Source organism: Acanthopagrus latus, chromosome 21 (genome assembly GCF_904848185.1).
Source record: "Acanthopagrus latus isolate v.2019 chromosome 21, fAcaLat1.1, whole genome shotgun sequence".
NCBI classification, from domain to species: domain Eukaryota; kingdom Metazoa; phylum Chordata; class Actinopteri; order Spariformes; family Sparidae; genus Acanthopagrus; species Acanthopagrus latus.
The window spans coordinates 19,370,949-19,398,521 of record NC_051059.1 but is presented as its reverse complement, the minus strand read 5'-3'; the positions used below and the strand labels follow the sequence as shown (position 1 = coordinate 19,398,521).

Sequence of the window (27,573 nt, the reverse complement as noted above, 5' to 3'; positions counted from 1 at the left end):
ATTGGATAATTTACCAAAGTGACCAATTAGGAGAAGTGGGTGTGTGCTAGAAAGGGACTTTAAAAACCCTCGCACAGGAAGAGAAGGAGGGGTGGCATTTGGTAGAATTCCTAAGATCGAAGGCGTAGGAGTTCTGATAGGGCAAGAGGGCAAAAACGTTTGGCATTACTTTGCCCTGTTTGGAGAACATCAGATGTGGGGCCACACTCTGCTCGGACGCTCGGCTAACCGAAGTTTGTCTCAATAAAGACTGCTCTATCATTCCACCCAGCCTTGCCTCCGCAGAATTCTTTTATCAACATACTACATGCTGACACTTTTGAGGAAGACAGCCCAGAAACTACACTATGCACGAAAACGTGCTCTCATATCAGAACTTTTCTCGGGATATGAACACTTCTCTCCACGATCATCTGCTGATACACCGGGGCTCTTGTAGCGGCCTTCTTAGGGCCTCCAGGTTAAACACCATGCTGCACCATCTGGAGTTGTTGAGCTTTACACTTCTTTGAGCAAGCATCTATAGACAGGCAATGTCCCTGACCGAAGCTCTGCAGCGGGCTCCAACCAACGATACTGTTGCAGTGTCTGTTGGTGTTGTTGTAAATGTGTCTCAAATGCGTCCTGCAGCCCCCTGGCCATGTTGTGCCCTGTATTCAAACTGGTGAGCAGGAAGTGTGCCAACCCGAGTGCAGAAACAAAATATTAGTATTAATATAAGCAAGTGCGGTTACGAAAGAACCCTGATACAGAATTACTTTTCTTTCTGTTGGCATCAACTGTAAATGAATCTGTTGCTGTGCCCGTGACCCGTTTTTCTTTGTTTGGATTGATCTCTCCACCATAAACTGTACGTGGTATACTTTTTGTGAAACACTGAAAACATGATGCATCATAAAAGGATCCTCCTAAGCAATGTTTTTGTTCTGTTTTGCAGTTCAGTGGATGATCAGCACCACCTAGTGGACTCAGGGCTCCAGATGAAGATAAAGATGAAGGTTATTTGAGATTTTTATGTGGCAACTTGCTCTTTGCAAAAACAAGTAAGACCAAAAGTAGAGTTAATCATACATCTTTTGGGAGAGCGGTGGTATATGTGTCTGCTACCCTAAAATCTTACATTAAGGCTAGCAAATAACATTACCCCTGACACTGATATGTTACCATCAAACCAAGTCTGGAGCATGGAGCTTAATCCCAGAGTAAATGCAAGTTAAGGCTAAATGTATGTCATCCTCTGTGATTGTGATGTGTCCTTTATGATTGTAATGTGTCCTTTTGTGATTGTATGTGTTTCCTCTGTGATTGTGATGTGTCCTTTGTGATTGTGATGTGTCCTTTGTGATTGTGATGTTATATTGAATTGCATTTGTGTTGAATGTTTTGTCACGTCACATGATGTCTTTGTAAGAAGACGTTTCATCCTCCAGTCTGATGATAAGGTATCTGTCTAGCTGTCTATCTAGGCGATGTTCTCGTTTGTCTTTTTTGTATGTTTTTGTCTTATAGGTTATATAGAGGCATCATTTTTTAGCAGTACAATTAAATATGCCCAATAAGGTAAGCTGAAGAGTAGAAAAAAAGGATAAACAGGGGAGAGGAAATGCGACAATATCTAGAAAAGTGTGTTGTGTACGTTGAAATTAAAGTTATTAAGAGGCTTTTTGGACTCAGGCCATGCAGTGATTTTCCTTCTAATGCTGTGAATGGCCTTTTCCAGAAGAGTTGCATCAACAGGATAATTTGATGTGCTTGTTACCAGCAGGGGCAAAAATCTTATGCAAGGGAGAAAGCCAAAAGTAGTGCTATGACTCTGCTAATGAAACCTAATGGCTTCAATGCGACTCCAAGCGAACCGAGACTGGTGACAATTACAAATGTGTCTTTATTTTATTCAGTGGAAGAAACAACGATGTCTAACATTCTTTGTTTGGCCTCATACCGGAGGTCAGCTACCAACGACACACTCAGATTCTTCAACATCTCTTCCAAAGCTGCAATATCTGTCTTTTTTAAATTTATTTTTCTATTTTTTACTCAGGATAATGTAACATGCTGTGCTGTAGACATTTCCACCAGAACACGTCAGTGCAGAGTGTGAAACTCGCTGATACCGTGGGAATCTGATGTGCCTGTCGGAACAAGTCTTATCAGTATGATGACACTCATTTCACAATAGAACTGAAGTGACTCGAATGAGCTTTGCAGCGTTCACATCTTATCTTTTGTCCCCGTCTCACCTTAGCACGCTGATTATCCCGATGTCAGATGAACATATACCAGACAAACAAGTGACCTCACAAAAGAGTCTTTCCTCAAGGACTCCTGTCTGATGCTAAGAATTATGTAGTATTTTTCTGGTTTCATCAGAGTTTAAAGGCTGACTGGACAGAGAAAGAGCTCCTTCTCCATCTCTGTGGGTGGGACTGTGATTCATTTTAGCGTGACGCCCTCTGTAAAGAGGCGTGTTCACGGCAAGGACGAATTAACTTTCCCCTCATGAAATATGATCGGAAGACTTGAATCTTTTTCAACATATTTCTTTTATTTAAACATCTTGTTTTCTAATCCGAGTCACGGATTTAAAAAGACATGATGAAATAAGAGTTATTATGGCAATTTAAACCCCATTACTTGTTGTATGGGTTTGGATTGCATGATTTAACTCATTATTTAATACATTGTTTTAAAAAAAATAATAGATAAAGAAAATAAAAACATTAAGTTACCACAGATTCACTGAAATCAACAATTTGTCTTCCAGCCCTCATATCTGGAATATATGTCATTTACCAACGTGAAAATCAACATGCAAGAACCTGCTTTTATATTTTCACTTAGTCAGGGTAACTAGATTTTGTCAGATGAGAACTGTTTTGTGAACTTGGTGTGTTCATGTGCTCATGGGAAACGTGACCATCTGTGATTTAAGTCGACAGCCAGAGAGCCAAACTTTTAATTGATCAACGCTGTTTCCCCGAAACACTTTCAAATTATAGCTTTTTGGCAACAGATGCGCTGCTCAGATCCACCTGACCAAAAAATTCAATGTTTACTTGATCAGTAACACTTATTTTGATTTAAAAAAAAATTTAAAAGTATGATTACAAGAAGCTCTTCGCGTCGAGGTACACAGTGTTCACATCTGGGGGGAAGAGAACACTGATATTAGATTGAAAGAAAAACCTGAATCTGTATCAGGAGAGGAGAACCTGGATCAGCGTGTTTATGTTCTGCATGTCTCCTTAACTGGCAGGGATCTGCACTAAAGTATACACAATGTGTTGTTAAATATATACAATATAGAAGCTTGAGTAATACACTGGTTTATTTCTTTAATGTGAGCAGTAGCTGTTGTTATTGTAGCTTCAGCAGTCACAGTTGTTGGCTGCTGTGCCAATTAATTCAAGTCTTTATTTAAAGGAGAAGTTCACCCAGAAATGAAAATTCAGTCATTATTATCTACTTTGCCCTCACACTGATGGAAAGTCTGATGGAGTTCAGTTGTCCACAAAACATTTCTGGAGCTGCACAGTTAATCAGCTTTGCAGCGTTCTCCTGAACAACGGAAGTGGGAGGCGACTGTGTGACAGCAACTGGAAAAAGACAAAGAAACAAACAAGAAATGACTTCATACAGCTCGTACGGCATAATCCAAGTCTCTGGATGGCTACAGATTCCAAATTGATTCAACATCATTTGCGCTATTTTGAAATTTTAAATCTTCTCTGAAGTGTTAACGAGCACCTTGTCTGAACCGGGAGCACAAAGGAATAACTATCCTCTCTTCAAATCAGTTTGGGATCTCAGAACCTCAAGAGACTTTATTTAGACTTTTATTTATTCCAGACAAGCTATATGGAGAAATTTAATACTCCAGCTGTTTAGGAGAATTCTGCAACGCTGCTTTGCTGGGAAGCTCCAGAAATGTTTTGTGGACTACGAAACTTCACCATCAGCACCAAGTTGAGTAGATAATGGGTGAATTCCTGGGTGAACTATTCCTTTGAGTACCTAAAAGCTAAGTGAGTAAATGCTTGTTTGTCTCTTCAACATGAGCTGTAGCTGTTGTTATAGGACCTGCAGTTGTTGAGCTAATTCATTCAAATCTTTATTTAACCAGGGAGTCTCTCTGTGTGTGATTAAACTTTGCCAGCATTTAACAAAAAAACAATATTGACCTGCAGCACTGATCAGCGTCGTCGCACAGCGACTCTCCACTTTGGATTTCTCACCATCACACATTGAACAGAAGATGAAGCATGAGGCTTCAAACCCTTATGCTTAAGTACACACACTAACAGTAATGAACTAGATATGCTCGTCAACAGGGAAGCTGGGTGCTCAGATTCACTTGTTTTCCCAGCAGAGGGCAGCAGCTACCAATCAGAGGACTTCCTCTGACAGAACGAGGTTTTCCATCACGCCGTCTGTTTTGAACAATTGAGCAACCGCCGAGGAATTTTCCCCTTTAACCTGTCAAGTTCGTCTTAAACGGACTGAACAGCGAAATCTATGAGAAATAGAAAAGAACTTCATACAAAGCCCCGATCTTTACAGTGTGACTGTGATTATAATGAGTGTAACGATTATAGTTATTCAGCATTCACTTGTCAAAATATAATTGAGGGCCTCTGTAGGAGAAGGTGCGGGGAACAGTGCTGTTATTTTTAGTAGCGGTGTCAATATAATGTGTTCAGAGTGATTTTTTTTTGAGGATAGAGATGCAAAAGAAGGATGTTTTCTGACCACGGAGCTGAGTCGTATAAATGTACTTTGTATTCTCTGACAATGATTATGAGGTAAAATGCAAAATAAACTTCCTCTCCGCTCTGTCAAACTGTTCTTCTGCGCGGCTGAGAGGCTTGATGAATGACCCCGGAGACATCTTACGCCTTCACCCTACACAACCCCTTTAACAATTAGGCCCTAACCCCGGCGATCCCTCGGCCGTCATATATCATCATGTCCTCTGCAGAACCACAGGACAACACTCTACCTTAAAAATTAATAAGGCTGACAACATACTTGTCGCTATTTCAATGCCCAGCATGTCCTCTGTGACTCATCGGTTCAGCTGTAAATCAGGCCAGGAGGAGCCTCGAGGGATTGTGTTCCTCCAAAGCTCCTTCAAAACACTTTAGACGAAGCATCAATAACCAAACACTTTGCAATAACACTTATTGGCATGGCAGCATGAAATACTATTGATTGTTCAAATGAAAATCAGCAGGAGCACCAGCTGCCGCTCGGCATTGTTGCCTCTTTGTGTGATTTTTTTTTTTTTTTTTGTCTATATTCTCTGCGCGGTATCGGCGAAGGATGAAGGCAGAGCAGCGTGAGGCATCATGGGTTATATTTAATCCAGCCCGGCTCTTCTTTGGGATAATAACTTTTTTGCTCCATTCCAGGACTTGTCTGTCATCTTGACATGGCAATATCTCCCAACTCCACCGTTTCATAGTCAGTTTCATTTACTTCCAAATACCATTTCACACCCTGCTGGTTTTAACTAGGTATTATACAGCGAGTGGGGAGTGTGCTGCAGATTGAATCGTGACAGAGACAACAACGTTTCTGGTGAAAAATAAGTGAATATTGTAAGTGGCAGACTATATATAATGATTTTTTTCTTTTTCGTTTTTTTTGTACTCTATTTTGTTGGCATGGATTTGTGTGTTTGTCATCTTGGTCTCTCGAAGAGATGTCTACAGCTGATAAGAAAAAAAAGTGCTGCTTTTATTTAGTTTCTGTTTTTGTGTACATTGAGGTTGGTATCAAAACAGGGAACACAGAGTTGAACAGTTTAAAATAATAGCCGGTATGCTACATTAATGTGGTTGGTTTTAGTGTTTTTTTTAAATTCAAAGTGAGGAGATCAGCGAGCCTGGCTCTGTCAAACGGTCCTAGACTCTCACGCTCACAATGTAAAAGTACATAAACCAGAGTAAAAATGATAAGCAGCTGTTGGCTGGGATGTTTTAACCTGTTCTTTTTGTCTTTATGCTACACTAAACAAACCTCATTTTTGACCGTAGCTTCATATTGAAACAGAGGGATATGAGAGAAAATGTCAAACTAGAGTGAACATTTCAGCAAAGGATACATTCGTGTATCACGCATAAATTAAATGCCGTAGTTCAGGCTAATCTTTAGCTAGCTAACTATCCAACATTCTTAAGTTAACCGTCAACTGGAAATGTCCATTCTGATTCTGCTTAACTCCAAGGAAAGTCTAGAAGATGTGCACGATTTCAGTTATAGCCTCGACCCGGTGCAGTTGTCACAAACAGAGCAAATAGATATGGACTGTAAACATTTGCATTTGGAGCCTCAATTGGCCATTGAAGGAACTGCAAAAGTCAGCACTTCATGTTGACTTCAGGTTTCATCTCCAGAGTTATCCACTGCATCAGTGTTGTGATGTAGACAAAGATTTGTTTTTTTTCTAGAGAGAAGCTTCGCTGAAAAGTAATGCTAGCTAGCATTAGCCATGCTGGTTAGGGTGCAGGTAGCAAATAGGGATATTTCCTAAAATGTAAATTCCTTTAAGAATGGCTTTGGTGGTTTTCTGTAGTTCTGGTTTGTTTATGCTGACGTGTCAATCGCTGTAGACGTTAGGACCTTATTTATTTATTTATTTTTTGGCCCTGTTCTTATGCAGGTCTGAATTTGTAGCCCTCTTGTGTGTATTTTCAGGAAAAACAAATGCCACTTGTTCTTGTCACACAGATAAACTGAACTACAACCAAACCAAGATAAATTCTAATCTATTGTTCACAGATGTTGTTGCATAATTTACCTTCAGTCTCTCTCTCTCTCTCTCTTGCACAACAATGAAGAGACAGGAATGTTTTTGTCATTTATTTATTCTCCTCCAGTAATAGCCCCGCTAATGCCCGTAGGGGCCTCCATATGGAGAGATTGCCCACGGTTGTGTGCGCTGTGGTGCCAGTAGGTGGTCCTGCCCATGGCTTGGTGGGTGAGCATGGTGTAGTCCCTGCTGCCACTGCCGCTGACATATCAGAGCTGTTTATTAAGAGGATGACAACTCTATCAAGCCCCATAAGCGGGCCCTCGTGCACAGGAGTTCTTTTGTTACTTTCAGGGAGGGTGTCATCAATCTTTCTGCCATACTACTCTCTTGAGCTGTTGATGGCAAACACGATTCCTCCCTTTCTGCCTGGCCTCTCCCGCCTCGCAGTCTGGAATCAGGCGTGGTGAGGGGGATCGGGGAGATAGGAGGACTTTCCCCGAGAGTGCCTTTTCTTGACAGGCGACAGAGCGGACCGTTTGGACACCAGGGGTGGATATATGGGACCATGTAATGAAAAGACGTTGACAGGACCTGCTTGCTCTGTAATGAAGGTCCTCTGGAGCTGTGAATGGATGCACACATCTTTCACGCCTTTGTCTCCCTGCCTTTCCCACAGAATCCATCTCATCCATTTTAACCAAAAAAGAAGGTGTAAGAGAAGCATCCCGGAGAACAGCTCACAGTGTCAAACATTTACATGCAACGACGTGGTGTGAATTTTTAATGAAACAGCAACTAAGTTGATTTACACCCACGATTGGTAGCTAAATCCCCTCTGCATCAGCCCGGGAAGGTGCAGTTGAATGTTCAGCCTCTTTCCTCTCTCTGTCAGCGCTACTCAAGACTCAGCGTGGCTCACAGAGATGGACTATGATGTATGTACTCCACTTTAGCATTGGCTGAGGTCACAGACTCCATAAATGTCTTAGACAAGTCTGATATTTTAATCTCTTTTTAGTGAGGGGATGTTGGGCCTCTGCCCAATCAATACACAGGGCAATAGCCTTGCCAAGATATCTCATGGTAGCTTTTCATTGTTCTGTCTGGAAGCTGAAATGTCAGCCACAATAGCACTGCTCAAACTGAAGCTGAAATACGGCCGTCTGTAGTCAAAAACATCATTTTTTATGATCTAGGAGCTTCTGACAATAATGAACGCTGAAATCGTCGATCGCAGTCAGAAGATGGCTCTTGTCTGAGGGAGAGGGGGCAGACTGACACCTGAACATTTCCTTTTTCTATTCTCAAATCAAGTCCAATCTGTTTAATTCATCAGTCAACAACAGCCCAAAAACCTAGAGCATGAGGAGGGGGGTGTGTGTGTGTGTGTGTATGAGTGTGCGGCTGCCTTTGTGCGCACACACAGCCAAAAATATCAAGACACTCTCTCACATTAACATTGCTAATTTGTTTGCCAATGGTTTCCAAGGCGCTGAATAATTGGCTGTGAGATATTGTTTGCTCAGGTGTTCCGCATAATTGAATTCTGTATTGAAAATACTGTGGATGAATGTTGGGAGAATACTGAAAAGAAATCGTGCACTTTGTGATACATTTTCTTTGAAATGGAGCTATTGGTGTAGATTAATTCTCATCCCAATAGCGACGAGTGATGATTGCGGCACATTAATTATCCGGCTAATGTATAAAGCACACACGTTTTGAATTTTAAAACAACTTAACTCGTGTTCACCCGATTCCAATTAGTGTCCTCTTGTTGGATTTCCTTTTGTGGACCCCTTTTAGAGATGATACGGTTTCTCTGCACATGACGACCTTTTGAAACTCGCAGATTGATTTCATGCATCCATTATTCCGCAGAAATGCTGCCTTTGTCAGCGACTCTGCTTTGAGCTGCATGCTGATAAGCCCGCTGATGTGTGTTGCTGTGCAGCTCGGCCGATATGCACATGTGGAAGTGATATAGCGTCCAGCTGGACACATGTGTTGACAGAGCCGGATGATGTATTTGATCATAGTTAGTGGTGAGGAGGGTCTCGGTCGGGTTTGATTCAGCAGCCTGACGCTGACCTAATGCCTTAGCTCAATCAGTCACCTTGTCCTCCCCTTGACTCCTCACCCCGTGATCCTTCCCTCCCACCCCGAAGGACTCAAGAAAAACAACCCAAGTGCTCAAGACCCTCCCTTTGCTCAAACCCCTGTCTGGACTGAAATAAATTAGATATGAAATCAATGCTGGGTCCTCGGGTTGTTGTTTTCTCAGAGCGCTCTGCACTCCTCACCGTGGTGTAGCACAAAAATCTGGGCCCTGTTCAAAAGCAGCCTCAGTGGGACCTCCTCTCCTATTAATACATCCGTTATGCCCGCGCAAAACAATGAATCAACAAGTAAACATCTGTGTTAATGGATTGCTGAAGGATTGAGTCCAAAAAACCTGGAGTTTAGTTGGTGCTTCTGCTCTTCCAATTCCCCCGTTTAATTTGCTTTTGGTTAGTTGCCTGAAACTAGGCAGTTACAGATTTTTGACATTCTGTGCTACAACACAAGATATGCCAGAAAATGCGTCACTCAATAATTGGGAACATTTTGCTAAATGAGACTCAGAGATTAAACATCATCCGCCCAACGCAGAGACTCACCCACATACAAGGATGAATTTAGAGGTAGAAATGACTCGCTAATTATTCTTTCTTTACAGCTTTTAGTTGTTGTTAATTTATATTACAGTATGTGTGTAGTAAAGTAAAGTCGTGTAATTGTGGTGTGGTTCGTTTATAGCCTGACATCAGCTTTTTGCTTCTGGTGATTGAATTTATGCTTCAGAAATCATACAAGTGACTATTATCTTGAACAAAATGTGTAAATATCATCAACTTGAGTTTTTCAAGGAGTTTTTTTTTGTCTGTTTTGATCCACTGGGAAAATCCCGTAAATCCAGGCTGGCCTTTAAAATTATGACATCCCTGCAGCACTCAACAAGGGTGACCAGTAATTTACAAAAGCTATTTCGGCCCTCTTTTTCTGAAAATACAGTCATTAGTAAATGAGGCAATCTGGTCGATACACACACATGCGTGTTTTACTGCATCTCATAATAGATGGACACAGAATATAGGTATCATGTTTTACTCGTGAAATTAAGGTGGATTGGTTTTTGACAACTTCTGGCACGACATAGTATCTTAATGGAATTTAAAGGGGAGTTGCACCAAAAAAAATGGGTGTGGAGTCAGAAAGGGAGCTTATTAGACCGACCCATTTTCATTTTTCTCTTGTGACAATTCTGTACTTCGGATCTTGTTGGGCTCAGGTACAAAAATCTCACAATGTTATCGTCAACACTAACAAAGCTCATATTGTCCTGACATCCCATCAAATGTATCCGGCTTCCCTCACCACAAACACGGCTGATTGATGGCAGGTTTTGACAAGAAAGAAGGATGTATTGAATGAAGAGGAGATGATGATCTACCTGTATCTACTTGCTGCATCCACTCTGATGCCTCTTGTATAAACTATGCGTGGGGAGTCTGACGGTGTCCCAACACAACCAGCCGACCTTAAAGTTGAGAAAACTGAAAAAGACATCGCAGCTGGTGGCCTTGTTTCATTTTGTTTTTTGTTTTTTTTGCTGTCTCAGTGTCTACAGTCTTACAGCCCTCTTCATTACGTCAGTCTCTACACCAAAAAAAACACCCATCCCATTTAATTTCTAAATCTGTGTCGTCTGGTTCCCTCATTGTTAATGGAGCTCCTCTTTTGTGCCTCTGTTTACCCGCCTGTTGTTTGTGTGTGTCTGAATGTGTGTGTGTTTTGAGCCTCCGGTCTGATAATCAGTGACAGAGATGTTATAGGAGTGTGACAGAGTTTTATTTGCCATAACTGACATCTTCATCCCATCACTTTCTCTTGTTTCTTTTTTTTTTTGCAACTTACCCAGCGCTGGCATCTGCGCTGTTTCCAGGCGGATACACTGCAGTGGACTGGGAATTCAGAGGATTCAGACAAGGCCACAGCAGCTCAGGCAGGTGGAGAGAAGGAAGGAGCTGTGCGCAATAAGCAGAGCAGGAAGAGAGGAGAAGGGAAAGAAAACGAGAGAGAAGAATTGTTTTTTTTTTGTTGTTTTATACTAGCGTTTAGCAGACTGCGCTGTCAGATTCAGAGGTCGGAGGGGAGGATTGTATCGACAGGATTTATTCGCAGGTCGCCAGTTAAAAAGAGAAAGAAAATGGAGAAGGTTCGCGATGCAGAGAGGCTCGATAAATCACCACGCACAGTTCGTCCTGAATGGGGAAAAAAACTGAATCGAAGCTTTGAACGGCGTTGAATATGTGGCTGATTTTCACATAAACTCCTCCATATTTTGCTTCCTCAGCCAACACGTCCAATTTAATTTGGCCCCGCACGGCTTTTGAATCAGATTTACATTTGGAATCATCATCTAAAGGCAAAAAAACCTTGACTCCACTCATTTGAAAATATGTTATGATTTATGGATAACACGATTGGCATTTTTTAGACTTACTTGACTAAAAGCAACCCGGCAAGGAAATATAATAATTTAATGGACATGAAATCTGCAAACACTGCAAATTACCGAGCTTATGACTGGTCAGCTGTAAACTATTCAGTATCCGGCACGTTCAATATTTAACCAAAAAAGAAACACAGGCATCAAAACAATGTTATGACACTCAACAGACAATGAAGCGCTTTTAATTTAGTTTGCAGTATTCAAATCAACACCCACTCACAGCACTGACAGACACATGTAAACTACACATGCACGCACATTTCTCTCCTCGCCACGCGGCTTTGTACTGTCACAATTTGTGTATGAAACCAGAACCAGAGGTCATGTCACATCCCGAGCTGCATTTGTGGCTGATGTGAGACATCCATCATTACCGAACAAAAGCAGTCCTTGTTAACAGACTGATGGCACGACATTAGCGCTTGCGTTCGAGTCGACATCGAGTTGCCGTCCAACGAAAGCCGCGTTTTCTCTCCAAATAGTAAACGTGTCAAGAAATAAGGTATAATACGTAAGCGTTATTCAAGGTCAGGTTGTGTTTCATCCCAAAAGTTAAAAAAGTCTCTGAGCTCTCCTCCTGTTGGTAAACGTCTCCGGATCAGAGCAGAATCCGTTGTGACTCCGGGTGTTAATTCCTCCGGGAGGCCTGGCTCTGTCCCCCAGAGCTGGCCTGAACAACGGCCACGCCTCCGTTCTGTTGTTTTGATAGAGAGACCCCTGGTACTACTGGACATTACGTACCGTGTGAATGAGCTTTTCTACGGTGCCTTTAGATATTTTATCGGGATTTAAGATTTAAGCTCATTGAGCAGGTGAATTCTCTCAGCTGCCAAAGTGAAATAAAAAGTTAAAACATCCGTACACTTACCTTCATTGGGAAGGTGAAGGCCTTTAATCACACAGTGTGCCTTCAGAGCACAGCTGTGACCCAGAGCCAATACACAATTTGCATTTTCTGATCATTTTTCAAATCCTTTGGACACTGTGTAAAAGTTGAAGTAACATGTCTTAATATCCTCTCTACAATCATGTGCTCCATCCTTGCTTGTGAGCCACTGATCCTTTCGAGGACGCCACCTCTTACCAATGAATCTTTCCTTTGTGAGACAGGACAAAATAAAGTAATACATACATTTTATTACAGGTTTTTAATTGAGTATATGTCAAAAAGAACTAGCAAATTATTTTATTTTATGTTTTTTTTTACATGTGTAGCAAACACCTTGTTTTGGCAGCATCACGCTCTTCAGAGATCCTGTGCGCAGCTGACTCGTTGATAGTGGCATTCTTTACATGTAACTGAATGGATGCTTCACGTATTCCAAATAAAAAGGGTGTTGTGTTTCGCAGGGCAGTTTGCAGAGGCTTTTCAGTCGCCAGTGGCCCACGATGCCTGACCCCTCCCTTTCTTTGTCACCGCTGGCGCTGTACTCTGTTTTCTCCCATCTCTGTGGCAACCAGCGCCGCATGCTATTGTGTTGATGTTTGTCCACAGCTAAGGTGTCGCCTGTGTGTTTAATGGACCTCCCAGTCCGCTTCAGTGTTCGCTTCAGAGTCCCCCAGCAAAGCAGCGCGGCTGAGCCCTGCCACTGTTTGTCCCTGGGTGTCAGTGAGTCGAGGCAGGGTGGGGATGAGATAGGGCTGATAATGGCTGCTTTGTTCCTTTGCTAGATGTGTCGAAGCAGTGCTCCTGTGGACCAGGAGACGCCTGGTCAAACAGAGACACACAAAGGCTCTGGAAACGGCTGGCCGTGGCCCATTCTCCACAGTCTGCCATGCTGCCAGCATACACCACCTTCTGCGGCCGCGCTGAATTACTACCCTCACAACCTTTCACACATATAAAGGCACTCTTTCACCCAGTGGGAACTCTGACATTTGCTTTTTGTTGGATACAAAGGATTTTTTAATACTACGTTTCTTTAGGTGATTACTCTGAGGCCATATACACCATTAGAAGCAGTATGGGGGCTCTCTTTTGAAGGGCAGTCAATTTATTCACTCGTAAAAGCTGCACAGGCATTGCTTGATTCAGTCGAGCTTAAGTCAGGACTGATGCTTTTCCACTGCCTTTGATGTGTAAGTGGTGCATTCTGCTTTTAAGATATTATTTTCTCTTGATAGATTGACAAAGTAGGAGCAAACTGACGCTGATATCAGCACAAGTGTTCCGCTTTTTTCACTACTGGACTTTTAACTTTTGCAGGAGGGATTCAAGGCTGCACAGAGAATAGTTGTGTTTTTTTGTAGTTCTGGGGGAGATAATGGTGAATTTAGCAATCAAAAACAGCGAAAAGCTTTTGGAATAATCTCTAGAGCTAATGTGCCACATATTCTCATCCACCGGCTGGTGTTTTAACCTCTTTAGCATAGCCCCTCGAGGAAATGGGGGATATGATTAGGAATTCGTTAGCGGGCTTCTATTTTTATGCTGATGACACACTTTCTTCTCCCGGCCTCTCAATGTTGCTGGCTCTAGACTTTCTCACTGTCTTTTCTGAACTAGATCAGCTGTTTACCACCGTGTCGGAACGTGACATGAAGTTCACTGACTGAAGCAGCTGCGAACAGGAGAGTCAGAGAGAATGCTCCTCTGTCATCTGAAATCCATTCACGGCTGCTTTAAAAGATCCCGCAGCTCAAAAGGTGTGTTTGTTTTGTTTTTTTTGTAGCTGCTCCCATTTATGTTTCACCAGTTGGACCTGCAGTCGTGCCACCTGCCTCAACTATTGACTGCGAGATACAAAAAGGATGTACAAAACCAATAAAGGGTGCCATGCAATTTTGTCGAGATCCGGCGTTTTTGTTCATCCCATCATGTTTGGAGCAGATTACAGTGTGTCCACACACCCCCGCTCCCCAGGGTGCCTTCTCTGTGGCTCAGGTATTGTGACCAGGCAGGCAGGCTGGTGGCCCTGGGCCCTGAGCGCTTTGGAGAAGAGAGGACAGTGGCTGCATTTGTTTCCCACTGAAAAGGATTACAGGTCCTGACGGCCATGATTAATCACCCAGAGGCAGACATCTGAATACGGCCAGGGAAAGGTTCAACTTTTTAATTCATCCCACACACAATCTATTCAAACCAGCTGTTGGCGCTCCTTTCCCTCATCTCGCCGCTCTTTCTTCTCAGTGACCATTGCCTTCTACTGTCTTTCTCTCCCCATTTATGGCTCACATAATTATCTGGGGACGCAGAGTTGTTGTAATTGTGGGGGCGCTTGGACGACGCTCCGTGCTCTATTTTTATTGGAGATGGGCTCCTTTCTTCTTCGTCGGAGAATAGTTAATTGACTTTGTTAATGCATTTGGGGATCAGTGATTTCTCAACAACAAATGACCTTTATGGAGCTCAGCGTCACATATTGTTTATTGTGCGCGCGTGTGCCCGGGCAAGTGTGTGAGCCGCGGCGCGTAAACGCATGTGTGTGTGCGCGTGTGTGTTGATCCATTGTGACCTTTTCCTGTGTCAGGTGTGTTTGTGCACAGGCACAGAAACATTTCCCCTCAAAGCTTCTTTTCCAAAACACTTCAGATTCATAAACATTTCCATGCTGCTGCTCCACGCTGACAGACAGCTGAATTCCAGTGTTTTGAATAAATTTCACATCTCACCATGTTCATATCCACTCATATGAGCAGGCCTTCTCATTAAGACTCAGCAGGTTATATGATGGTATTGCTGGAATCCCTGGAGCAAAATGAACAGGGACAGCTACACTGCTTAATGCAAGGTAGCCTAGCAACAGATAGTGGGATGGCGGTGGAAACATACCCTCATATTTATGTTTACATGAGAGAATGATTTGTCTGTCAGGCTGATGGATCCTAATGTTCTCCTCTCCCCGGGGCTTTTCTTGTGCCGCACGCAGGCCTGACACTTACCCTGAAGGACAGGCACCACCTTCCCCAACACGCATGAATACTTAATACTGTTAGACTGCATTTATGCAAAGAATGGAAATGGCACTAGACGAGGAGAGGGGGGCCGAAATGCATCAAAAGCATGACACAGTGTGCATCACGAACACGGGGAGGGAGAGCGCGGGGAATGACGGCGGACATGAGGAAAGACACAACAGCATGCTGTTTCTTTTCTGCAGTTTATTCCCCGTAACAGCGTGCGAGTAATCAGATTGTGCTCGAGTAAAAAAGCTGTAGTTTCATGTGCATGCCTGGCTGTTGACAACTCTGACAATATAAACCAAAGTCACTTCCAGTAAGTACACTACATGAGCTATATGACTTGATAGAGTCTGTCTTTACTGTATGTCCAGCTCCTCCAGGGACAGACTACATCAACTCAATTAGCCTGGCACAGCCTGAGTATCAGCACCATAGATTAGATTTCACTCTGCCTTGTTTACCAGAGAGCGGCTACAGAATAATATCTATACAATTTGTGCATACAGAAAAAATGATGATGGTATCATGGCGGGGAGCAGCAGATATAAGCTTCTCCTCTGTTGTGGTATATCGTAACAGGCTGGGAGAGATATAAGAAAGCCTTTTGTCAGGAGATAGGCATATCCCCGCTCATCTTGGGAACTTGTTTCCATAGTTACATCAATGTTGTTGAAGTGAGAAGATCAGGTATTCCAGTGAGTGATCCTTTACATGCTCCCTCTCCTATTGATTTTCATCCCACGTTGAGAAAAAAAAAAACAACAACAACAATAAAAAAAAAAAAAATACAGCCCGCTGCAAACTGTCTCAGAGATATTGTGGAACTAATGAAATGTGCCGGACAAGAAAAGAGAAGAAAAGAAAAAAACATTGAGAGATTTAGAGATGTCATGTCCGGCAGCTCCTCAGAACCGCAAACCACAAAGCATGACAGCGGCGGGGACTAAAAAAAACAACTAATCGCCGTCTCTAACAGCCGATGATCGCCGTGTTGTTAGCCACATGCTTAGTATGTGTTCATGTGAAATCTCCACAACAGCGTGCTGCTCGCCGTACCGCTAATGGCTCTGAGAAGAGAGTTAATCACTGCTGCGTGGTTAGCCACATGCTCGCCTCTTGCAGCATGCTTGGTGTGTTTCAGGGGCTAGCAAAACACTGGCGTAACACATCATCGCTCTTTATGAGGCTGGGGCCTGCAAGAGAGAGAGGGGGCCCACAGACGATGCTAAAAAGACGGTAATGACAGCCATTCAGCGCAATCCAATTATGCAAAAGGGAGTCTAAACAATTCCATCATCCCCTAAATTAGATTGTCCTAACGAGATAAAGGCACCAATTAATCCTGAATTAATTTCTACAGCTCATTTTCCCCAGAAAACACTCTAATATGCAAATGCCAATGAGAGACAGAGAGGCATCCTTCTGCGGGGCTCGCACCACCTCTGCCTGTTGGCTTTTTTTCTTTTTTTCACTGAACTTGTGAACTTGGACATATTTTGTGAGGGTATAATTAAAGGAATATGACACACGTAACGGCTCGGGTGCAGTGCCGAGGAGACATTGTTGGAGAGCAAGGCAGAGTTAAAACGAACAGCATTGTTTTATCGACACGAGATAGCGCAGCTCGATAAACTATTTGAAGTGCTCAGGAAGGAAATCGGAGCCAAAAGAAAGTCAATACGTTTCATTTGGAATCTGGGTTTAGTTGATTAACGTAAGAAGCTCAAAGATTCAGATGTTTCCAGTATGAGTGGATGATAACAATGGTGTCTGAATAAATTGATGTGCATGTGTTCTTATCTGCAATCTCTTCTTGATCATATTATATATGTGAGGTCCTTCTGTATCTCTCTGTGGTCATTCTGTTGCTCAATCTCTAGTAGCCTTCCTAGACCCGCTTAGTAATCCATTTATGGCGAACAATGTCTTTTTTGATTATAAACAAGGTTTTGGTGCAAACTGCCTTTTAAGAGCTGTCAGGACTTCCTTGAGGTTGTGATAAGGGTGTGGTTGTAAAAACACTGGCAAAACTGATGCTGAAACATGGGCGGGCAGTACCTGCTCAGGCTTGTGAGAGTCGACCAATCGGAGCAGACTGGGCTTTTTGAGGATGGGGCCTTAAAGAGACAGGAACTTAACTGCCCCTGCAAGTGGTTGCCAGTTTGTTGCATTAGCTGATGTTGCTAACGACAGCGAGCAAATATTGATGTTGCTAACACTAGCTAACGTTAACATTAAAACACATTTTTATGCCATTTTTACCTTTTATTTTGAAAATTAATGTTTTGCAATGTTTTGAAGGAAAACATATGCTCTTACTAGGTATAGATGTAGATGGAACTCTGCCTCCATTAAAATGTTATAAATATGACCTTAAAGCGTGTAAACAATTTCTAGTAGATACAGAAAATAAAAGAATGAATCTGAAAATCCACATAAAATGGGACCTTTAAATATTTGTCTGAGAAGTAAGAGATTTTTCTTAACCCACAAAGAAAAATGTAATATTTCAGTTTTTCTGGAAAATCTGAAAAATGTGGGGACACGTTATTCTTCATCACACATGGATGGCTTCATCATTCACGTTAGCCACAGACAGACTAGTTGCACGCTAGCCTTCACATATCTGCTCGCTTTCAAAGCGAAAGCAATTAAGAATTTTGTTCATCATAAACATCATTATCATTTTCACACTCCTAATTGTCTCACTGCCAGCTGTCTCCAGTTGTTATAATTGAGTGATCTGGCACATTCTCACAATGAGATGCAGCCTCCACCTCTGGAGCCAAATGTATGTTCACAGACAGACGGGCTGTTGGAAGTTCTTGTGGGAAAATTGACTTTCATTGTAAAAATGTAAGATTTTATGATTTAACGAGTTTTGGTTTCTGAGCATAAATCCAAACCTTCCTTCATAATGAAATGAATGAAAAATTTAGAAAAGCTTCTTTACTCCATATTTTATCGCAGAGAATGTCTTTATGAACCTGGTGCGGGCCTTGAAGCACAGTATTTTATCGATCGGCTGTGAGCTACTACCACCTGTGCACCCCCCAGTGATGACAGAAACAACCAGGCTGTCAGTTGCCAGGCAATATTCACAACCACTGGCCCACATCAGCTAATTACCAGCAGAAATCACGTATTGACAGATGGGCCCATGCATATTGATCGGCCAGCACTGCCACGTTCTAAATAACCAAACGCTAATGAATCATTTCCCATTTGGGAGGGCAGAAGGAAAAATGCATTAGTCTTCCGCTTGACATCATACCTGTACTGCACATAGCCCATGACGGGAGCGCACACAAATCACAGAAAACTCTCCCAAGACTTGCTCGTATATGCACCGCCGACCTCTCAGCCTCCACCCTCCTTTTTTCTGTCCGTCTTATCCGTCTTTCTCGGCATCCTTCTCGCCCCGGCCATCCCTCTCTCTCTCTCGGCGCCGTGTGGCAGTTATTTTTCATCGCAGAGAAGCTGGCCGAGGCAGTAAATACCCCACTCCTCAGACTGCGGACCCACAGTGACCCTGCAACCTCCATGTCTCTGATGCCTCTCCCAAGGTCTCTCATTCCAAGGCCCCTGTGATGCAGCGCTCTGGTTGCAGCGCAGACCCTGTAATTCACCAGCCTGCTAGATCGCCTGCCAGGAGCTATTGATTTTTGTTTCCCCAATCTCCAGGAGAGAGGGAAAGAAAAGATTAAAAACACTTTGTCAGTTTGGTAGGGAATAAGAATTCTGCGCAGGGGGATACCTAGGAGGGCATGGGGTCAGGGCTGAGGTACTGTACGTCTTTATGGCTTTAACTATTTCCACACCACCGACATCTCTGTCTGTAGCTCCTCGCCCTCTCGTTATCTGTCTTTTTTAGCAGGGAGACTTTGCAGGTGTTGTTTCACCGGGGTGACCTATCCTGCCGCTGTAGGTATAGACCGTGTATGACCTGTGTTTACACGTGCGAGCAATAAACAGATCGAAGGAAGGAAATCACATAAAATCGCATTCCTCTAAATACGCAAAAATACACTTTGGTGCTCATATGTGTAGATTTGTGTAAGCATGATAACAACCAAATTTCACACAGGCTAAACATCTTCCTACCAGTGTTACGGCAGGTAATCTCAGAGGTTGAACGGATGATCCTAGTGTTTCAATCTTGATATATGTTGTACACTAGCACACTCACAGCCCATACATAATGTGACTCATGAGTGAGTCACATTGTTGCATATCTTTGTTGCATTTTTCTGTTTGCATAGCTGCCTTGCTAGCATATCTAATCATTGAATGGTGGATAAATAGTGTGGTTTTATAGCTGTAATCTTAAGAAATAACTATGTAATTCTCTATTTTTTTGCCTCATGTTATTTATACAGATTTACAGAGCACACAGGTAGGAAAATATATGAGGAAAATATGTTTTTTTCTACATTGTTCAGCTCTTTAGCCTAAAAGTTTAGCAGCTCAACTGTGCAGAAGTTAGCTAGCTACAAAGTTATCACTTGTTAGTTTTACATTTTTTGGTGCCTCCTACTGTAGGGATGACTTTTGTCTTCTGTGCCACCTTTTTGTGCTCTTTAAGAACGTTTATTTTGTTGTATTCTATTCAACATAGGCTACTGTTGAGCTAGCTAACAACCAAGTTTTATTCTTGCTCCCCATCAATTAGCGGTTGCTAACTTTAGCTAGCAAGGGCCTGTCTGGCAACTGAGCCATCTGCGTGGTTTCATTAAGTTAAAATTCACGAATGTTTTTTTGTCTTCTGTTGGACGCAGGCTACTGTAGGATAAGCTAACATGACTGCTAACATTAACAAGAATGAGCTTGCAAAGGTAGGCTATGTCTGTCTTTGGAGCAGTCCTCATGACATCTTTGGAAGCTTCACTAGATGAGAACATGAATGCCGCTCAAAGCTCAAAAAAAGAAAATGCCAGTAAGTGGTGCTTGAGTTAAGAATGCTTTAATGCTAGCTTAGCTAACATCATACTATTCATTAGATTTTGTTCGTCCTCTGAGCACGTAGTGTGCTCTCTTTTTTGTTTGCATTGTTATTTTAGCCTTCTAATAAATGATGCAGCATGATGGCTGCTACTGTATACTGTTATAACTATAGAATTAATACTAGTGTGAAGTAGCACCAAATGGAAATACAAACACATTGATTAAGTAAATGTCTTTCCACCACTGCCCGTCCTCGTGTCCCTGACATCAAACTTATACCTTTGAAATTGTTTGTTTGTTATGATACTGTTGTTGTTTTGTTGATTAGGAGCCTTTTTTCCATGCATGTGTGCACACTTGGTAAAAACTTTGTTTATTTTGCCAAATAATCAGGTTTGTCCAGCATGAATCCAACTGGAATATGAAGGAAGAACCCACCTTTAATGCCCTAGAATAAGATCACTATCAAAAAGTGTCAGATTACTGCTCTACATGTTAATGCATTGACTGTGTGTCGCTGAGTTTTTAAACATTTTTGACTTTTGTTCCCTCTCACCAGATGAGCGGGATGATAAATTGAAAGCCCTCATGCTCCGAGTTCCCCAGTTTTTCATTTGAGTCATTTGGGAAAACCTACACACACACACACACACACACACACACACACACACACACACACACACACACACTGCCACGCAGTCATACACAGTCATGCTAATGTGATGCCAATGCATTACCCCATCAGATTGTGTTACGCATGGGCGGCTCTTATCATTTCACCCTAACTTTCAACTAAATGTGGGGAATGTTTTCCCCCTGACATTAGGATTTGGTAATGGTGCCTTTCAGGGCCACTCTATTTTCTGAAAATGAAATATTCATTCATTGGCGAGGACAGTCTTAGAGGAAGTCTGTCTGAAATATGAATTCATGGTTCCAGCAGACATTTCTTCAATATTTGATGGGTCATCAGAGCTCTGTGTCTAATACTGCACCGTTCTTCCAGATACTCATTCTCTCTCTCTCTGTTTTGCTTCTCTGTCCTCAGCTCACTTCTTACCTTATCAGGCCCGGAAAATATGCACACAAAAAAAACACCTTGCCGGATAATTCTGCTGCACATTTTGGCGTAAATTTTTAAACATGAACCCTTTTTTTTCTTCTTTTTACGTATTTTCCTCTTTGACAGTGTTTTCTTTTCTCAACAGGTTAACATCTCTTAAAGTCCGCTTCCATTGTGTGAAACCATCAGCCAGTGCACACTAAATCAGCTTGATTGCATGCCAACAAGAAGATAAAAGGCTCGGAGGTGGGTACAGTAATCCAGAGAGAGCGGGTGGTCTGCTTGGAGGCATATCGTTTTTATTCCCTCATGCATATTCACTTCTAAGCCTCTGAGTATGCAGATTAGTCTTGTCTGAACAGTGGACCCTCCAATCACATCCTACTTTTGCTCTTTCCTTTTCTTTTCTCTCTAACTGCATCCTGCTGTGCGTGAGGGCCGCCACAATGAGTGTAACGTGCGTGCATGTGTGTGATTGTAAGTGTGTTTGTGTGTGTGTGTGTGGGGGGGGATTTTTTTTTTTTTTTTTTTTTTTTTTTGCTTGTTCGCAAGTTCGGGGGCAGGCAGCGTTTGGAGTGTGCATGCATGAATAAATGTTTTGGTGTGTGTGTGTGTGTGTGTGTGTGTGTTTAGGTATGTGTGTACTGTCGTAGGTATGTGTTGTGCCAGACACATGGCTTTGTCTTGTCCTGGCACTGCGCTCAGCTCACCAGATGTTCTCCTTTTTTATCATCCTCCACTTGCGCCGTGTTCTTTGAGGTTTAGGGAATCTGTGTCGCTCTCATTCAACTTGCTCTGTTGTTTTTCTGCTGCTCTGTGGAAACACGACAAGCTCCTCATAGCTCCTCTTTATTTGTCTTTGCTTTAAAAAATATCTTTGAAATGAATATTCAGTGTCCTCTGGTAGCAGCAGTTCATCGTCCATATATATATATATATATATATATATATATATATATATATATATATATATATATATATATATATATATTATATTTATTTTTTTTTTTTTTTTAATGATAATTTTATTCATATTATCATTATATTATCTTTCCTTCATGTAATGTTTCTTGCAATATTTTATTGTTTATGTAGAGACCCATCAATGGTTACACTGGCAACAAACTCATTTAGAATGTATATAAAACAACATTAAAGGAGATTTCTTTAATGCTGTTTTAATCTCTTATCATTTAATCCTCAATCCTTCAGGTTTGATCAGTTTGCTCCAAAGGAGGTGTGTCTTTTTGACAATCCTAACTAATCACAAAAGCGAACTGGTGGCAGAGCAAGATGTGGCAGAAATTTAAGAAATTAGAGCTCAACTGCAATCTTCTTCTTCTTCTTTATTTTTTTGTGTGAATGTAAACAAAGTGTTTGCTGACTGAGATCCAAACAGACTTGTATGATGCAGGACATGAATTCGCTGGCAACAAGACCACCACGAAAAATCTCATTCTGTGATATTTCGATTTTTCTGGACTGGAAATGGCAGATGATGTAGCCAACAGCAAGAAGAGATGTTATCTCACCAGAAACCTTCTCTCTGGGCGATCTCGGTCCGGAGTGTTGGCTCCTTATTTAGGTCTCAGGTACAGATAATTCCTCATTTCAGTTTCATGAATCAACAGCTCACTGCCTAAGTCAAGCTTTCGACACTAGCATCAGGAATGATAATAGAAGCAGGGCGCTGGGCTCGTTAGGTACCATTTAGAAGGCTCCAATAGAAAACAATGAAATCAAGCTGATTGCTGACATGCGCTGATGCATATAGGCCACGGTGTCAAGCTCTACCGACCACTGAGGGAAACATGTGGCTTTTGTGACCCTAAAAACTCCATTGTGTTAAAAACCTGTGTGGACAGGTAATGAGCTTGTTTTTTTGCAGCTTTGCCATTGAGATCAGCTTCCTGCTGCGGCCAGAAATTACTCTATAGTACAAGAGCGACAGGAGTGAACCGTAAAGTCGTGTGTCAGACAGCCGTACAATGAGCTGAGACTCACCCACATGTGGGTTCATTACTATGAGCGCTACACTTTCTTGTTTCCTCTTTTGAAATATTGATTATAGTCGCTCACAACTGGATCCACAGGCTAACCTCCTTCCACTTGAGTCGGCATGATTTGGATGGAGTTCGAGTTCATGAGCAGCATCAGAACACTCTCATAGTTCCTTTATGGGGAAATATCTCTTTTAGTTGACTCCGTTGGAGTGCTGGTTGCTGGTGAGGTGAAATGTGGCGATGATTCCAAAGACCCACAGCTGGAAAAATACACAAACATCCCACGAGAATTCATTTAGTAAAAAGGTGGGGACCTGCAGGAGGGGCCAGTACTCCTTGCGATGTCCCTGGCCTTCTTCCACGAGAGGTCAGAGCACAGGGATGAATACTTCCCTGATGGTGGAAGGGATGCTGCATTTTGCTCAAGGGTACTTCAGCAGGGCAGATGCACAAGGAGGGTGGGGGGCAGCAGGGAAATTAATTGCATTTAATTGCGTGTTTACATTCACCTGCTGTTGCAAGTTTACTACGGCGCTTGATTAAAAAGCCAGAGCGAGGAAGTCGGAATTGAAAACCGCTGCATCACAGCGCGCTCGCTCCCCGTGTGGAATTAAATCAAGCTGTCACCTGGTCAGTGCCACCACCCACCACACACACACAGTCACATCAGCAGACACACTCCCATCAACAAACACAGAGAGCTGTCAAATAAAGCAACACTTGTAATTATGGGAGGGGGTGAAATTCAGATTTATTTATTCCAAAATGAAGCCTGCGGATCGACGGAGGGACAGCTCTCCTCCATCTGTCATCGTTGAAGCCACACTTGTCTGACACAGGGATTCATTCGTCTTGTCGTCTTTGACAGTCGGATTTTCCCGGCGCACTCCCACCAGGAGTCGCACTGGATTTTTGGAGGCAGACTAAAAAAGAAAACGCTCTGTGACAAGGGGTAGGCTCTTTATGAATGCAAATGAGTCTGGGAAAATTCACAGAGCAGCTAGCGGGCTCCGAGGCTCCGGCATCCGTCACGTCTCCCCCCACCAGGCACAACCCACGCCTTGCCAAGAGGTCTAAGGGCTTACAGGGGCCCTACAGCAAGAACAGACACACTCACAGAAAAGGGCATGAAAATCCTGTGGCTGACACACAGTGCGAGTGCCACCGGTGACTATTATTTTCATGAAAATGATAAGCTTACTGTTTTTACATGCCATCCACAGAATAGCTGGTGGGTTTTAGGTTTTATTATAAAACATTCATCTCTTCAATCCCCCCTCTCTCGTTCCGCTCGTGTGTGTGTGTGTGTGTGTGTACGTGTGTGTGAGGATGCGTCACTTGTATCACTTGACATTTGGCTTCCCTTTTATCCTGTTCCAAGGATAGTAAGTCAAATGCTATGTGACAGGTCAACCTCTTCATATCAGTCATCCTTCACCCTGACCCAGCCTCAGCTGCACAAAGACACATCCAGCTCGTAGACACTAAAAACGATCATTAGCTGCGAGATAGCAGGCGAATCCTGCTGGGTTAAAGGCAGGAGGCTGTTTACTCTAAACTAACAAGGAAACACTGCATAAAATCTCCATTTTAACCAGACCGCTCTTGAGTCCTCGAATTGAATTTCCCCGAAATGTTGCTGCATAAACAGGGGCAACATGAGTTCACCTGTTTTCAAGGAGGTAATATCTTTATTTAAAAAAAAAAAAAAGTTTCAGAAAAGGTGAAGCAGTAACCTTCATTTGCAGGTGGTAACAAAGAAAACACTAATAATACTTAAATATATCTACCTACAAAAAAAGGGACACTGCACCAATTTTACAAGCAAAGATAAGAAATCTTCCAATACCATTTTTTCCTTCCCAGCAACGATTCCTAAACCTGAATTCGGGTATCGGCTGATATCGAGTACCATCTGATATTTCTGCATCTGAAAAACAAAATATTTGATTTTGACAGTAGCACACTAGTCAACCTGTATGGATGTGATATGACTGCCAGCGTTATGGTTTGGCCTGACTCAGATTTGAACCCTTTGTGAAACAGGAAAGAATACACACAGAGAGTAAATGTGAGCAAATATATGGTATTGTATTATTTACCTTTATCGTCAGCCGTAACTGAAACAGAACACGTATATCGACAAATGTAAGTCTGCTGACTTGTTCTGTAAGTTCAACAAGTCACTGGGTGGTTATGGATATTTGTACTCCATAATCCAGCATTTCAGGCCATGTCAGAGGTGTTTCCAATTCTGGTATCGGGATCAAAACAGCCTCAGTAAAGTTGCAAGTTATTCATCATGAAGGAAACAACTCAGCCTATTGAATCTGTTGTATAAAGTTTACTGCTTGGAAGTTACTTCTTAGAGCAAAAAGCCTGTGATAGAAACTGTGGATGAGGTGGAGACTGTCTCATGAGAGACTCTCATTATGGATATAGACATTTTTCAAAGAAGATATTTTGACTTTTCTTTGTAGTAACAGGACATGTTCACTACATGATAACATTTATGGCATTGGTTCTATTCAAGTGTGCCAGTAAGCCGCTGTTAAGGCACTGGAACTGTGACGCAGTTTTTACATAGTGGCCAAGCTTGGTATTGCAAAACAATGTGGTGCGCACAAAAGAGAATGGATTTAAATATCCAGAAATCTATTTCTTATCAGTAATTATTATTGTCAGGATTTATCAACTAGTCTCTAAAATGTAAAAAAAAAAAAAAGAACTGCAACAAAAAAAAGGAGAAAAGCAGCAAGTGTTTGACAGTTTTTCTTGACAAGATAACTTAGCCAGAGCGGTGAGTGAAGATGAAGTCTGCACACATACTCGGTCCAGTCCACGAGAGCCCAAAAGACTTTTGGATGTATGCACACAGTGAACAACCTTCACAAGAATGACTGGAGCACCACCTTGGAACTTGGACCAATTCTTGTATTATTCAGACCTTTTGTTGTTCCCACTGTGACGTGTCTCTGGTGAAAAAAGGTTTTTTGTTGGATGCAGCACATTTGCACATTGACCTATATTAAGGAATGATAATATGAAGCATGTAGAACTGGAAGGATATCTCGACATGTGCTGCATCACTGTTATCGTTGAATCTGTCTCTCACAACTGCCCCACCTTTATGGATGTGCCACACTATATCTCTGGAGCAGCCCTTTAATTAGATGATTTATATATGATATCACATTAATGACTGGGCAGCTGTGCCAGTTTTATTGCTTTCTACCTCAGGTTTGTTTTCAACTCACTCTTTTGCTAAAAGCTAATCTGAGGTGCACAGAAACTGGAACCTGTGGGTATTTAATTTAGCAGGAGTTCAAAAGAGGATGGTCAACAGAGGCAGAGCAAGGGCTGGGAAATGCTGACTCGGCTCCTGTCGTTTAATCTATTTGAGGTGCGATTAAAGTTTAATTCGTGCCCATCTCCTAATGCTGGCCGATGCGTGTGCTCCCCAGCAGTGGGTCGGTGAGTAGTTTCAAGCTGAGCCCAGGTCTTTTCTCTCTGTCTGGGCCTCACTTTATTCATGCCTGAGGGACACCGTGAGCTGCAAACAACTGAATTTTTCATCAAGGTTACTTCCTGGAGAGATGTGCCATGCAGTTGCTGCTTTCTCTCTCTGTGTGCTCCTAGCTCATACATAACTTACCCTGCTCTGACCCGCAGCTCTCTCTCTGGGAGGAGTTGTTTGACCCTGGTCCAGATAGGAGAACATGTGCTGTGGAGTCAGCATGAGTTTGTTGTGAAGCTGTGGGTTGGTTCGCATGGTTTGATCATGAGATATCTGCCAGCGCGAACATTTCTAAGCAGCCTATTAAACAATGTTGTGGCAGACATAAGAACACTGGAGGTCTTGATTAATTCATAAAGCACCTTATAAAGCATCCATACATAGGTAATGAATGCTTGATAATATAACACATTACAATTAATATATGTTATGAGCGCATTTATGACTGTGATACTGGGAGTTTTTTGCATATGCACACATGTGAGGATATATATCTTGAAAGTATGTCCTTAAATTTTAAGTTCCAACCAGATTAAACTGTGTTAAAAACCATTTCTCAAATATTAATTAGGACTGGGTATACAACTCGCATATTTCATATCATATTATTTATATTTCATTATATCTCAAAGCTGAAGAGTGTACCGTGTTTGATAGCCTGGAATCCAGGTTCACTGCAGCAGCCCCAGCTAACGTTAGCATGCCTGTGCCTTGGCTGTGATTGTTCTCAGAAAGTTGACAAGGCTTCATCATTGACATCTTTGTGTCACTAATAAGCTATTTGGCAATGTCGCTGTTGGAGATAATTGTCCTTTTTTCACCCGCCCTTGC

At 42.3% G+C, this 27,573-nt stretch overlaps 1 protein-coding gene across 9 annotated transcripts in view; it reads left to right on the top strand.

The window, feature by feature from the left end:
- LOC119010968 (pre-B-cell leukemia transcription factor 1-like) overlaps positions 1-27,573 on the top strand; it is an 88,479-nt gene that overhangs the window by 3,060 nt on the left and 57,846 nt on the right. For 5 of the 9 annotated variants that reach the window (XM_037083645.1, XM_037083650.1, XM_037083648.1 and 2 more), the window contains exons 2-3: positions 938-998; positions 21,368-21,468. The gene's annotated coding sequence lies outside the window, so the exon portion shown is untranslated. Of the gene's footprint in view, positions 1-937; positions 999-19,481; positions 19,612-20,033; positions 20,152-21,367; positions 21,469-27,573 lie in introns of those variants that run through there. The other 4 variants (XM_037083647.1, XM_037083644.1, XM_037083646.1 and 1 more) reach the window with 2 other exon arrangements.